Source organism: Pinus tabuliformis, chromosome 6 (assembly GCF_031772625.1).
Source record: "Pinus tabuliformis cultivar Carrire ecotype Pingquan chromosome 6, CPIR1, whole genome shotgun sequence".
NCBI lineage: Eukaryota > Viridiplantae > Streptophyta > Pinopsida > Pinales > Pinaceae > Pinus > Pinus tabuliformis.
The window spans coordinates 1,306,002,797-1,306,019,111 of record NC_142292.1 but is presented as its reverse complement, the minus strand read 5'-3'; the positions used below and the strand labels follow the sequence as shown (position 1 = coordinate 1,306,019,111).

The 16,315-nt window shown below is 40.8% G+C and overlaps 1 pseudogene; it reads left to right on the top strand.

Annotated features, from left to right (window-relative positions):
• The first annotated feature begins 478 nt into the window (after nt 1-478).
• LOC149263410 (homeobox-leucine zipper protein HOX33-like) overlaps nt 479-16,315 on the top strand; it is a 30,665-nt pseudogene continuing 14,828 nt past the window's right edge.

Below are 16,315 nucleotides of genomic sequence, written 5' to 3'. Positions count from 1 at the left end.
TGCTATCCTATGCGTGGAGGGGTCATATGTGACCACCAACCGCTTTAACTATCTAAAATGGGTCTCCGCTGCAATTTTCTTGTTTTGGTGAATGGCCTTTATCTTCTCTGATATTCTCTTATCCTTCTCAAACAGGTGGAGTGTAGTATAGAAGACATTCCATGACTGATAAATGCTTGTAACTACTCGAGGCACGTCCTTTTCTTCTCGGCCATACTTTCTGTTGAATGCAGTTGTTGAGGAGTAACTGCGCCGGGTACAGGTAGCTGGCCACATTTGTCCTTCGGGAGCACAGAATGGTTATGGACGTGGATAGTTGGGATAGGCAGAGGAAGAAAATTGGCCATTGGATTAAATGAATGAACGGCAGGGATCTCTCGGCGGGAGGCATCGTGAGGAAGCGGGGCAGAGTGATTATGAGCCATCGGATCTCGCAGATGGATGACGGAGATCGATTTATAGGAGGTATCGGGCAAAAATGGGAATGGAGGATCGTGAGCTGTCGGATCGCGGGCGGACAAATCCGATGGCTATCGGCGGAAGAGTTGCATGGGAGATAACGAGCGGGGATGGTACGATGGGCGGTAAGCGGTATTGCCTGCACCGCTTTTCAGAGGCAAGCGGTAATCGCACACGTGGCGGACGGGACAGGGATAAAACCACTTTTCCTGCGGGTTAATGTGCGAGCATCTTACGGGTGCGGGAGGTGCGAATGCTGTTAGATTGCGCGGACAAACGATCGAACGGCGGGGAAATAAACGGTGTTTAGTGCAGGGAAAAAGGCTGTGGTGGCGGAGAAAATCACACGGTCAGGTGATTGCAGTTACATGACGATTCAAACTTAGCGCTCGGGGGCCGAAAGAACATGGACTTTCACAGCGTTTTAGAGGTAAAATGGAGGAAAACAGAGATAGCAGGGCTATGGAAGTATACGAAACATGAAGGAGGAGAAGGAAATCAACCACTGCGAGCTCCCTTTTTCTGCATAAACACATGGCCAAGCTAGTATTTGGTCCCCCAAATGTTGAAGAATGTAGCAGAGCTAACATTGGCTCCTTCTGGGGATGAGATTCTCCCTGTGAGGTCTCAAGAACTTGCAGATCAATGCCTTTCCTATGAAAAACAAATTAGCCAAAATTTCTAGTGTTCCATTGGGCATGGAGTCTAACTGAACCTACACTAAGACTGATAAAATCAAATATTTACAATTTTAAGGCCAAAAGACCTTAAATCACATAAATTTTCAGAAAACGCCCATTAACTGGGCCATCAAAAACTGCCTCTCCTCCCATACTTTTCAGTATGAAGGTGTTGTTCCCTTGAATCTGAGAAATGATAAAAGGCCTTGTCCAGAAAGCATCAAACTTCCCATGATTGCGTTTCTTTTCCTTTAGTTCATCCCACTTCAGAACCAAATCTCCAATTTGAAAATTATCTGATTTTGTCCTTTTTTCAAAGGCTTCCTTGATCTTCTTTTGATGTGTTGCAGAATTTTCAACTAGCTGTTCCCTGATTTGGTGTACCTCTACTAAATCAATGATACTTTTTGCCATGCCTTCTTCCTCATTCTGTTCTTGTTGCAAGAACTTTGCCACAGGGAGGGTTAACTAAATTGGAAATACAGCTTCAGTGCCATACACTAGTTTGAATGGAGAATTCCCGGTGGATCTCTTGGTGGTTACTCTATCAACCCACAGTGCATATTTGAGCTTAGAATCCCAATTATTTTTGTTGTCTTCCAGCAGCTTTTTAATTATCCTTATCAGGATTTTGTTGGAGGATTCTACTAGACCATTGCCTTGAGGATAATATGAGGTGGAATGAACCAGTTTAATACCCATTGAATTGCACATGTCCACCAATTATTTTACTTTGAAGGTTGTTGCATTGTCTGTGATTATTTTATGTGGACATCCAAACCTGGTGAAGATATTCTCTATTAAAAACTTGACGACCACATTATGATCAGCCTTTCTAGTAGGGATGGCTTCAATCCACTTGGTAAAATAATCAGTGGCTACTAATATCCATCTGTGCTGGCCGCTGGAATGTGGATTGGTCTCTCCAATTAAATCCAAGCCCCACTGCTGAAAAGGTCCTTTTCCGTGTATTGGTCTCAAGGGAAAGGACTTCAACTGTTGTTTCCCTTCAAATCTTTGGCACCTGTCACAAGATTTAACAAATGAAAAGACATTAGAAAACAAGGTGGGCCAATAATACCCAACTCTGAGGATCTTATGGGTAGTGGTTTTCCAATAATGGTGCCCTCCACACATGCTGGAATGAAACTGCTGCATAGCTTTTGTTGACTATTCTTTGTCTAGACACCTCAAAAGCATTCTAGATGGATCCCTCTAGTAGAGCAGATTTTCATTAATGCAATATTTAGCTACCCTAAGCTTAATAGTTCTGGCTTGACTTGTGCTTGAGCCTGGAGGGATTTCTAGCTTCAACAAGAATTTAACTATTGCAGAATACCAATCACAAGAAGCTAGATTTTCTGCCACTGACTACTTTCTCTCTGGTTCAACCGCTTCCTCTTCTCCTGTTTGACCATTTTCCGAAATTGAGCCCATGAGGTTTATGTCCAATGTTCTGCAATTTTCCTCAGCTAACAATCTGGCAAGACCCTGATCTCTGACAAGTTTGGTGGGCTTCAGTTCTATATTAAATTCAATTAACTTTGCAATCCATTTAGCCCTTCTTCCATCAGCATTAGGTTGTGTTAAGACATCCTTTATTACAACAGAGGGTACATATGCAATTATTTTGGAATGCAGAATGTAAACTCTAAAAGCTTTCAAAGACTTGATAAGATCATATGCTTGTTTCTTAATAATATCATACCTCAGCTCAGAATCCCTTAATGTTTTGCTGAAAAATTTCACTGGATACTCTGAGCCCTCCTCATCTGCTTGCAATAAAACTGCTGCAAGGGTGTCTTCATAGGCAAATGAAAATATATGGAACTCCTTGCTATAATCTGGACTGCTTAAAGTGGGAGCTTCCATAATGGATTTTTTGATGGACTTGAAAGATCTTCTTGTTGAATCAGTCCATTTTATCTCTGACCCCTTTCTCAACATGGAGGTAATATGCTTCATCAGCTCTGCAAAATTTGGGATAAACCTCCTCACAAAATTAATCTTGCCCAGAAAGGACTGGATATCCTTCTTTGATCTTGGGACAGACAAAGTCTATATTGCTTTGACTCTTTCTGGGTCAATTCGGACACCTGCAGTAGAAACAATATGTCCCAACAGCTTGCCTTCTTCTAAAGCAAACTGTGACTTCTAAGGATTGACTGAAATCCCAAACCTTCTGTACTTCAGGAACACCTTCTTCAAATGTTGCAGATGATCTTGATGGCTGCTGGAGTATATTGTTATATCATCTAGGTAGATGAGGACAAATTTATCCTTCTCTCCTACAAATGCTATATACATAGCTCTCTGAAAGGTGGCTCCAGCATTCATTAACCCAAAAGGAATCTTGGCATACATAAAAGTGCCCCAAGGAGTGGTGAATGCAGTCTTCTCTTGGTCATCTGGATGTACAGCAATCTAGTTATAGCCTGAAAATCCGTCCAGGAAAGACATTACTTTGGTTCCTGAGACCTTATGCAACAAATGCTCCATCTTGGGCAGAGGGTAATTGTCTTTTTTAGAGCATTTGTTTAAGTTTCTGAAATCAACACACAGTCTGATTTGTCCACTTTTCTTCCTCACCACAACCAAATTGGCTACCCATTTCGAATATCTGAGAGGGACTATGATTTTGGCAGCCAGCAACTTTTTAATTTCTTTTTCAATCAAAGGAAGGAGCAAAGGATTTATTGGTCTCAGCTTCTGTTTGAAAGGTATGGTGTCTTTCTCTAGAGGGATTTTATGCTGGATGATCTCTCTGTCATAAGTTTTCAGGTCACTATATTCCCAGGCAAATACATCAGCAAATTGTTTCATTATGCAGGATTCAGAACTTTGGTCAGCAGACAGGTGAGCAAACAAATTTATGTATCTACGCTGACCTGGACTCCCTATATCATGCTTACAGACTACAGATTGATCTTCTTTTTGGGCAGCCTTGTAAGGCACATCATTCTGGTCAAACAATCTTTCTAAAGGAATTAAACCCTTAGGAATATGATTGTTGGGAAGCTGGACAATGCTCTTTTTGCCAATTCTATTCCTAAGCTGGGATTGAGGGCTTTCTTCCAGGGCTTCATTTTCTTGGTCAATTTGCATTTTAGAGAATTCACCAATGACTTGCAAGAACCTATTCAATTCATCATCATCATCAAAAACTTTCCAATGGTGGACATTATCAGGCAAGGATGGCCTATACTTCATTTGGACTTCATAAACTAATCTTGGAGGCATGAGAGGGATAAACATGCTAGCAGACACAGCAAGGGAATCAGCAAGCTGATTTTTGGTTCTAGGGATATATGAAATACAAAAATTATCAAAGGAATATTTGAGTCTCCATGCCTCATCTTTATATGCTTTCAGCCTGGGATGCTTTGCTTGAAATGTTCTGTTTACTTGCTGAATGATCAAATCAGCATCCCCAAACACTTTTATGTTCTTGATTCCTCTGTCTTTTGCTGCTTTAAGGCCCAATATCAGAGCATCATACTCTGCTATATTTTTCGTGACTTGAAAATCCAGCTTGAAAGACAAATGTGTGCTTTCTTGCTCTGGAGATACCAGCACCACCCCTACTCCTGTAGTCTCCCTGGAACATGCTCCATCAAATAACATCTCCCAAACCTGACTTCCTTGCTCTTCCTCGACCTAATTTGTTGGTTTCCTAAGTTGCATTAAGGCCTTCTGAGATTCTTCCATTTGGAGAATACATGCTCCAAAATCGGTGTCCACAGCGTAAATGGGATGATTAGAAGGATTCTTTTCATCACTGATGATGTATGCCAGTTGTGCTTCTCTGTACAATCTCCCGCTTTCTCCTCCAAAAACTGAGACAGTGGCGTAAGATAGATAATTTTGTAATGTCCCACCTAGTCTCTTAATCCATCCTCTAGACAACAGCATGCCAAACTTAGGAGAGACATCTGCTACCATAATATCCATCATCATACTCTTCATGGGCAACTAAGTTAGGGTAATGGATAAATCTTTAATCAACCCCATACATTTCACATTTCTTGAATCAAATGAGAATAAATCATGAAATGGTCTGGTGATGTCAAGGCCTAACTCTTCCATGACAGCTATAGGCATCAAATTGTGGCTAGCCCCCGTGTCCAGCAGGCAATTGTGGAGGAATTTGTCATGAATGGTCAATGAAACATAAAATGATGGGGAATTATAATCATAAGGCTAAGCACAACTATAGGCTTGTCATCTTGCAAATTGACAGAGTCAGTGGAGGTTTGTGTGGTTTCCATCTCAAGAGCTTCAAGGATAGGCTTTCTAAACACTTCACTCTTTACCAACTCTACCAAAGGCACAGATATTTTTAACTTATGGACTTCTGACTCAAAGCTAAAGGAGGAAGGTAACTTGTCGGAACCTCTTACCTCTTGAACTTGTGCTTTGAGGATGACTGGATCAGCTGCTAGTCTTCTCTGTCTGATATCCTGTGACTTTGTTTGGACAGTAGCTCTTTGGGCAGGATTCTCCTTTGCATTTTTTGCATTTGACCTGAGATTATATCTTTGTTGTTCAGCAGTCTGCAGAACAGCCTCTCTGTCCCATCCCTGACTATCTTGTTCCTGCAGCAATGATTATTCATATGCAACCAATGTCAAAAATGCAGCACTGCCTTTATCTTCCATGCAGTGAATTTAATCCTCATCTTCAAACTGTTCCTCCTCCATGACTACATTCTGGAAAGGAGCTTTAACCTTTTGTTCTTCATTTGTTTCTTTATCCCTCTGAATGATTTGCAATTGTTCATTTGCTCTTCTGAATGGATTTGGATTTCTTGGAGCAAATGTGTTTTGCTGCCTTGTCTTTCCTAAATTCTGCTAAACCTTCAGCTTAGATATTTCAGTAGCCAATGACTCTATCATCTTAGTCATTTTGTCTAATTTGGGTTCTGAAGATGAAGCAGAGGAAGAAGAAGCCTCACCTCTCTGCCTCCTTCTATCAGCATGTGTTTTAAGCTTTTCTGCAGCCATAATATTAGATTCTACTTCTAGGGTTGCATCTTGCATATCCGCTAGAGTGGCACATCTTCTTTCTCTTGATAACAAGCAAAAATTAGAGTCAAAACCATTGGCATAGGTGAGTTTGGAAGAGGTGGGGGTAGGCTCTACTTCAACTGGTATCTTACTATACATGCAGTTAAATCTTTTATTAAAGTCAGGCAATGATTCCCCATTCTCCCTCTTTAGGTTTCCAAACTCTGTATGGTAGTAGAGCAGGTCTTATCGGTCTCCCCATTGCTTTAGGAATGCATCATCCAATGCCTCAATGTCTGTTATGGACCTATGGGGTAACTCCCTGAACCACTTCCTAGCCTCACCATCAAGGCTCTGGACAAAAAATCTCATCCATACATCATTTTCACTTATATCCAAGTTATCAGCGTAGCTATAAAAAAATTCAAGGTGTTCTTCAGCTTTTATTCCCTCTGTACCAGTAAATTTGGGCATATATTTTTGATATTCTCTTGCAGGCATGGCATTCAAAGGAGCAGGCAAGACCAGGGGTCCATACCTAGCAGTAATAATTCTTTCCATCTTCGTAGGTGCTCGCTGACCTGCCATGACTAGGATAGGTGAAAGGATACTGGTAGATTGAGTAGTTTGAAGCAATGCAATAGATGACAGAGACAACGGGATGTTCTGGACTGTATGGGAAGCTTTCTTTGGACCAAGATCCAAAGGGGAACTAATTGAACCAGGAGCTGTATGAATTTCTGAAGGAAATTTCTCACTAGCAACACTAGGCTCAATATCTTCAAATTGTATATTCTCAACTATAATCTTCTCTTGCAGAGATACATAAGATTTCTTGGGCTTACCTGATCCTGATGCTCCTTTCTGTGATGTTTTCTTCTGCTTAACAATCTTCTCAGGGTCAGGCACTGGTTTAGCTGGTGATTTCTGAGGATTTCTTCGAGTATGTCTCACAAACTGAGCCAGGACTATACTGTGGAGTCGCCAAAGGTTGGTCTTCCTCCAGTGGAGTCGCCAGATAGATGATTACAACCAGAAATGTGCCCAGACTTTGTCTATCATCAAAATCTGGAACTGTGTCGTCTCCCAGGGAAGCTGAGCTTCAATCTCCTCTCCCCGGCAACGATGCCAATTAATGTTATCACCCCAAGAAACTCTCATAGGTTGTATCTCAGAGATTCTCGGGAACATTACAAACTCAAAAAAATGTTGGAAATGGATGAATGGAAGGAATGATGCATATTCAAGCCAGATAACCACTTCTACTATGCTTAACTCTAGACATGGGTGAACACCCCCAGGCTACAAGGCTTTAGACCACCAATTACTAACAATTTGAGGATTAGGTGAACATGGAGAATACTGACCACACCAGCAAATGCACAAGACCATGTGATGGCCAGCTGCAACCAGTAAAGAGGTCTACATATCTATTTCCTAATGCACAGATAGGATGACAGCTCTCTAGCACTAAGTAAACAAAAACCTGCATAACACATTCAATGATACATACTAGACTTCAACACAAAGGTGGGATGACAGCCCCTCTAATGGTAAACATCAAGAGCACATGAACAAATGCATAACAGGCACAGCCTAGAACATAGTAGAAATGGAAAGTGAGCAATTAACAACAAAAGAATCTTGTATTAGCTTAAAATGAAGACCAGAAGCTGCAAGTATCACAGTAGTTACAGTCTCCAGAAGTTGAACCTTACATCAAAACAACAACCATCAACCCTATTACATTATGTCTTCTGGATATATATAGAGTTTCATTACAAAAATATTGTGTTGTCCTATGCGTGGAGGGGTCATAATTGACCACCAACCGCTTTAACTATTTAGAATGGGTCTCCGCTGCAATCTACTTGTTTTGGTGAATGGCCTTGATCTTCTCTGATATTCTGTTGTCCTTCTCGAACAGGTGGAGTGTAGTATAGAAGACATTCCATGACTGATAAATGCTTGTAACTGCTCGAGGCATGTCCTTTTCTTCTCGGCCATACTTTCTGTTGAATGCAGTTGTTGAGGAGTAACTGCGCCGGGTACAGGTAGCTGGCCACCTTCATCCTTCGGGAGCACATAATGGTTATGGAAGTGCATAGTCGGGACAGGCGGAGGAAGAAAATCAGCTGTTGGATTAAACAAATGAACGGTAGGGATCTCTTGGTGGGAGGCATCAGGAGGAAGCGGGGCGGAGTGATTATGAGCCGTCGGATCTCGCAGATGGACAGCGGAGATCAGTTTACAGGAGGTATCGGGCGGAAACAGGAATGGACAATCGTGAGCCGTCGGATCACTGGCGGACAGATCCGACGGGTGTCGGGCGGAAGAGTTGTGCAGGAGATAACAAGCGAGGATGGTACGATGGGCGGTAAGTTGTATTTCCTGCACCGCTTTTCGGAGGTGAGCGGTAATCGTACAGGGGCGCATGATCACAATCAGGTGATGACACATGGCAGACGGGACAGGGGTAAAACCACTTTTCCCGCGGGTTAATGTGTGGGCATCTTACGGGCGCGGGAGGTGTGAATGTCGTCAGATCATGTGAACAAACGATCGGACGGCGGGGAAATAAACGGGGTTTCGCACGTAGGAAAATGGCTGTGGTGGCGGGGAAAAGCACACGATCAGGTGATTTTGGTTACATGATGGTTCAAACTTAGCGCTCGGGGGCCGAAAGAACATGGACTTTCACAGCATTTTAGAGGTAAAATGGAGGAAAACAGAGACAGTGGCGCTATGGAAGTATACGAAACATGAAGGAGGAGAAGGAAATCGACCGCTGCGAGCTCCCTTTTTCTGCATAAACACATGGCCAAGCTAGTATTTGGTCCCCCAAATGCTGAAGAATGTAGCAGAGCTAACAGTGACCTCCACAAATTATGTAATGTCATTTTAGTATGGTTTCTAGTGTTGTTAGAAATGAAGAGAAATTCATGTGAACTTTGAATGTAGCGTCATTTTGGTATGGTTTCTAATTTTGTTATAAATGAAGAGAAATTAATGGTGTATACGTTTAACATGTCACTATGTTATGATGTGATTAGTGTTGGGTTATTTCATCTTTTATTTATAATATTTTCCTTATTACTTTTTTATTATTGTGGTTGATGTGTGTAACTATAGGCTCATTATCATCTTTTGAAGTGTGGGTGGACTAGGTTATTCTACCCTGTGATGAATGAATGGATTGAATGAATTACTTCTATTTCCTTATGTGAGAGTATTATCAAATACAACATGTTTAGTGTTCCCTTTGCATGAAAATCCATTCTCCTTTTTGTGGTGGTTAGGTTATTCATTTTCTCGGGATTCGTAAACTACACTTGAGGAACTCCAGTTGAACACCTCATATGTCTTCTTCAAGGTCCAACCTAGGGACATCAAGCAATTGGAATTTTACTCAACATGCCCTTTCCTTTTTAGAGTGGGAAGTCCTTTACTTGTTGCTTTGCTTGTCCCTACACTCTTCACTAATTAATATGCTCGATGATAAGTGTAAACCTTTGCCTTGATCTTCAATAAGCACAATGATTCATCTTGCCATTAAGCACATTCACCAAATAAAATCGCTTTGATCACTAGGTCTACATTTGGGAAAAATTATTCCCTTCAATTCCCTTTGCTTGATAATGCACCTTTCTTTTCTTAGTGATATTGTACTTAACTAGAATTATCTTGTCATTATGCAATGAAATGCACAATAGTTTGAAAGATGTGGTTGAGACACTCCATTATATGAAATATGTTTTACATTAATGTAGAGATGAAATAAGCATTGTTGATCCATTTATTGAATATGATGATGTGTTAGTGCTTGAATTTGTCTCCTACATTTTAAAGCCCCAATTTCAACAAGATTCATTGTCCATTGGTCTATTCCCCAATAAAAACACACAAAAAGAAGGAATCTTCAATGACCTTTGACTTTGTTAGTGTCAATGGACCCTAAAGTGGTATCAAATTCTTGTGATGTTAAAATCCTTAATGAAAAAGCAAAATGAATGAGTTATTGCCCCCATATCTGTGGTGAAATCCCCTAGGTTCAAGTAAATCATAGACAAAGGTGTGAGCCCCAAGAAAGTGTTGGAAGAAAAATAGAGGAAAGTGGTAAGTATAAGGCATGAAGAAAAGGTTATGTGTTTAGTGCCCTTACTCACCAAGTACACAAAGTGTGTGCTTAGTGGGTGAGGAAGCATGGGTTGTTGAGTACATAGATTATTAAGTTCCCAAGAAAGGGAAGACAAGCACTAAGAAAAAGATGACAACGAGAGGTAGAAATTAATTATCTCACTAAGTAAAGATTTCGTTGCTCATGGCTATTGCTTAACAACAAGTAGGTGGCTTATGGTTGAAAAATTGAAGAGCAATGCAAGATGTAATGCAACATGAACACGAAAATTAAGCACTCTAATTAAAAGTTATGAGCTCCATTGATCCAGGTGGATATTGGGTGCCACCCACCTATTCCATCTAGACCCTCCAGTCAGTTTCATATGTTTCCTTTTGTATTTCAGCATTTACTATTTTTAGCAGTTTTTTGGGTCATGAACTTTTGGAGTAGTTTTGACCCCCTAAACGGCATTTTTTTTAGTTCTGTTGTAGGCCCAACATCATAGGCTAGGCTTGCAGTGAAACCTATAGTACTCAAAGATACCTTTCAAATAAGGTATCATACGCACCAAATGGATGTAAATGACCAAGTTACGACCCCGAGAAGTTGGCAGCCCAACTAACCCCAACGGGGCCCACAAACTCTTGGTGTTACATCTCCTAGGGTTATGGTTTTGGTTGTTTAGGGTTTTCTCATGTTTTTCAATAATAAATAGGCCCTTGAGCCTCATTGTAACACAATTCAAAGGCATGTAGCCACCACATCTCTTCTGAGAGATATGCTACCATCACCCAAGCTATCTTATTTCCATTCTATTTGTAGGCATAGTTCAGTATTTTTATATTAATGAAATGAAGTGTTTTTCTCCTACATCACTGTATTTATTATTATATATGTGATTTGTTGCGTTGCTATTTAAGTTCGGATCAGTGGTATTAGAGCAGTCTACTCTTTCTCATTTTTTCTTTGCATATCCCCGACGAGGTCAGGGTATAAGGAGTTACGGCTCAGTCTGGTTGAATCGTTGCAAGATCAACCTCGCAAACCTCAATGACCTCCCATGGTGGAAGCAAAGAAAGATGAGGGGACAAGATATACTTTCAAAATTTTGCTTGAGGAAGCCCTCGAGTTACAGAGGAACACGATGATGGATAACTTTTCCCAGATCCTTCGGCGACTACCCACAGGAAACGCATCTTCATCCAGTAACCACTCTGGAGGTGCCACTCCTTTTAAGGTACAAGTTAACTTTGATATTCCCATATTTGAGGGCCTGGTAGATGCAGACACCATAGATAAATGGTTAAATATGCTGGAAGGATATTTTTTAGTTCATGACTTTTCCAAATGGGAAAATATTACTTTCTCACTTCTCAAATCCACCCCACACGTCAAGGACTGGTGGGAAACCTCCTGTGAACAAAAGCACGAGAGCGAACCCTCGCTATTTTTTAGCCACACACACTTGGGATTCTTTCCAAGATGCCATCAAGGGACAATATTACCCTGTCGAGAGCTATGAAGATAAATACATAAAGTAGACCACGCTACGACAGGAAAGGGACCAAGGTGTGTCGAAGTTCACAAATATTTTCCATATCCTTCGTACGAAGATGGGTATTAAGGATATTGAGCCGCATTTGGTACTCAAGTACCGTGACTGTCTACACAAGTACATCCAGGACAAGATGGATTTCCTAGACATTTCCTCCTTCGGCCTGGCGTACCGATACGCTGTCATGATTAAGCAAAAGTTGAAACAAAAGAAGCAGGACTTTGGATCTACGAATCCAAAGCAAGGAAAAGGCACCCCCAAACCACAGAGAAAAAGACAGAGATAAGGAGGGGCTATCTAAGACTTCGAGGTGGCTACATATTTACAAGAGCAATCCAGAATTCGGCAGCACATTCCAGACACTCCTGGAAGGGAAGCAAGTTCCAAAATTTCACCTTCAGGATACATGGTTATGCCACCTGGGACACATATGTGTTCCTTCAAACGAGCGTGCCAAGATGATTTGGGAGGTGCACTACAGTCGGGTCGCTAGACATTTCGGAGTAGAGAAAATAGAGGCAGTATTGCAGAAGTATTTTTATTGGCCAAAACTTCGTCAAGATGTTGGGAAGTACATTAGGTCCTGAACCACCTACGCCATTTCCAAACCAACCATCAAGAAGCAAGGCCTGTATACTACTCTACCTACTCCTAGTCGGCCTTGGGAAGCTATCTCCATGCATTACATGTTGAGCCTTCCTTCTACTAAGCATGGCAATGATTTCGTTTTCATGGTCGTCGACAAATTCTCTAATATGGACATCATGGCAGCACTTGCAAGAAGAGTATCACAACAGAGACCACTATTAAGCTCTTCTTTGAGCGAGTGTGGGTACACTTTGGGATCCCATAGTCCATTGTCTTAGATTAGGACAGTAGATTCCTGAGTGCATTTTGGTCAAGTCTTTGGTCAATGTTGGATACAAAACTTACTAAGTCCATGACTTTCCATCCCCAAACTGATTTCCAAACAGAGGTTGTCAACAGGATGATCGTACACATTATGGGCATGTACAACTCGAACCATCCATGCACATGGGATGAAAGTTTCCCCTATGTCCAACACAGCTACAACAAAGCTCTCCATAGCTCAACGGGCCATAGTCCCTTTTAGATAGGGTTGGGATTTCAGCCATTATGTCCCATTGATGTGACCATACCATTTGCATCCACTCAAGTAGATTCGGCTCACATCTAGTCTGAAACCGAAAGGGCTAACAGCTTCATTAAGTGTATTCAACACATCCACCAGCAGTTCCATGATATATTAGATAGAGCCAATGCTAATTACAAGCAGCGCCATGATCAGCATCAAGTGTCACACAAGTTCCAGGTGGGTGACAAAGTTTGGCTACATTTGCAGAAGGAGCAGCTCACTGGACCCCACCATAAGCTTCGCCCACTCTTATATGGGCCACACACCATGACCAAGGTTGTTGGTGACAATTCCTTCGAGCTCAGTATCCCACTGTTCCTTGGTCTGCACCCAGTGTTCAATGTAGACCGCATTCGACCATACTTCCCACCATTGTTGGACACATCTGACATTGCAGAATAGCTCACACCAACAGAACTCAACCTAGACTGCATGGAACTGACCACAACTGATCAAATCATGGACACAAATATCAAGAACACTTACTAACATAGGATACAGTTATATCAAGTTGTCAAACCAGGCCAACTCCTTCACCAAGGCAAGTTGTTCACTAGGAACCAGGTTCAACCGAAATTTCCTCACCTCATGGAGGCTCTACACGCAATGGGGAGAATTACTTCCTAAGGGGGGAGAAATGATCCAAGTGGATATTGGTGGCCACCCACCTATTCCACCTAGACCCTCCAGTCAGTTTCATTTGTTTCCTTGTTTATTTCATCAATTACTATTTTTAGCATTTTTTGGGTCCTAAACTTCTGGAGCGGTTTTAACCCCCTAAACGGCGCTTTTTTTTAGGTATGATGTAGGCCCATAGCCATAGGCTATGCTTGAAGCGAAACATGTAGTACTCATAGAGATCTTTCCAACAAGGTATCGTATGCACCAAACGGAGATAATATGACCAAGTTAAAACCCCGAGAAATTGGCTTCCCAACTAACCCCAATGGGCCCACAAACTCTTCATGTTACATCTTCTGGGGTTGGGGTTTTGGTTGTTTAGGGTTTTCTCATGCTTTTTAATAATAAATAGGCCCTTGAGCCTCATTGTAACACAGTTCAGAGGCATGTATCCACCATATCTCTTCTCCAAGATATGCTACCATCTCCTGAGCTATCTTATTTCCATTCTGTTTGTAAGCATAGTTCAATATTTTGTATTAATGAAAAGAAGTGTTTTTCTATTGTGTCTCTATATTTATTATTATATCTGTAATTTTTGAATTCTTGTTTAAGTTCAGATCATCCATCATTTTTTATCATGCATGTTTGTCAAATGAGAAGTAACTAAGTATGTCATTGATTGAAGCTCCCACGATGCTTTGTTTATCTCAAAGAAGGCCACGAAGGAGGGTCCAAAATCTAGATTAAGGACCCCATAATTCATCATAATAAAATAAAATTAAAAAATGTCATTGACTAAAGATCAAAGTAAGAGGAATGTCTAGTGAGCATTTAACAAGTAAATGCACAATCAATCAATCATAGAGTGGGGGAAACGAAATCTTTGATCACACAGGAGAAAAAGGAAAATATATAATGTGTTTATGTACATGAATGTCATGCAAAGGGACATATACTTGGTGGTAATTTTCTCAACAAAAAGGGTGTTAAGGGCTCATTCCACTGTATTGAGGAAAGGAACTCCACATCAACAAAGAATGCATGGTTGGTTTTCCTAGAAAAGTGGAATGGACACAAAGGAAAGGAATGGAGAAAAAGAAACCAAGTAAATTCCCACTTGCTTGATGACAAGGTATGCTAGACAGTGCCAAGGCATGATAGAGTGATAGCAAAGCATGCCAAGATGTGCCAAGTTCCAGGGTGTGTCAATATGCGCCAAGGAGTGTTAGGGAGTTTTAAGGAAAAAAAACTTCTACCAGTCTTGTTGCCCTTAACAAGTATAGGACTTAGGGCTCTTATTTGACAATGGCCTAAAAATCGTCCCATTGTACTTGGACTACCATCAATTTTTTCAACCACAGTCAATTCTTTTACTGATCTAGGGCCACAACGCTACCCTCATCTAGGGCTCCTCAAATCTGCCACCTAATAGTGATTTGAGTCCTCTCAAAATCACTATTCTTGTGTACCAATTTCTTTGTTGTCCAATATATGAACAAATCTCAACTACTCCTCTTATCATCCTTTTAACAGTTTTTGGATGGCTGAACTAGGGTCACAAATCATACAATTAATAGTCCATTGACTAAATGTCTATAGGTTGCTTCAGATCTATGTCCAAAACTCTATGAACAAATCACCAAAATCAACTCCTCTTCATATATACATTCCTCATATGGCACATTTCTTCTTCTCAATCTTCTACTCAGGTTCCACCCTCCTTTGGATCTTCTATCTCCACACATACTTCTGCAAACTATCTTCTAGATTTGTGATCTATATTGCAGAGATAAACCTCGCTCTAAGGGTCACGACCCTTCTTCCTCTATGCATATTTTTCACAGTCTTAAGGGCATACCTTATGGAATGAACATGCTAGGAAACTTCCCTAACTAGGGCATTATAATTATGTTCTAATTGATTTATAACAAACCGTATCCACCCATAGTAAAAATAACTCTTGCCTCCATAAGAGACTTGACCTAGCTCATATGGATCCATAGATTCTAGGCATTTCTTTAATTGAATCTTGACCTAACTTCAGATCTCTATGACCATCAAACTACGGTTACCTCAGTCAATATTACACCTATGACTACTTCTATTTTGGCCCTAAATTCCAATGCAGGCCCTAGGTAAGTATGTTCATATAAGGAGGGAAAATGGACATGAGCTTTACACATAAGGGAAATATCTATTAATCTTTAAGGAGGTGAAAAATATGCTTAAATCTGTAAATAATGTTATCAATAAACTTAAATAGCTATAGGTAGCCCATTATTTTTGAGGAAGTTAACTTAGAGCTTAAAAATACCCTATTAGAAGTTAGCCATAGCTTAGAAGGCCTTCACATGTGTTGTTAAGAGAGACATGGAATAAATTTTGACTAAAGGAAATAAGGGGTACAATAAGATCAATGTATAACACCTACTCAAATCACCAAGAATATACCCAAACCATCAAGATGACACGCTTCTTTGAGAAAAATTATGAAACACCATGGAACAACTCAGATTAAAACATAGCCAAAGCATCAAGAGTTAGAACAAAGTGTTTAAGTGAACACAATAAAAATAGTACACATTGGACATAATATCATATACACATGGATCATACATATCCAGCTAAATGTGGTAGCTAAAGGAACCTCTTCCTACACCTAGTGTCCTAGATGGCTAAGGCAAGGTGTGATCAAACAAATGATACATCCATGAA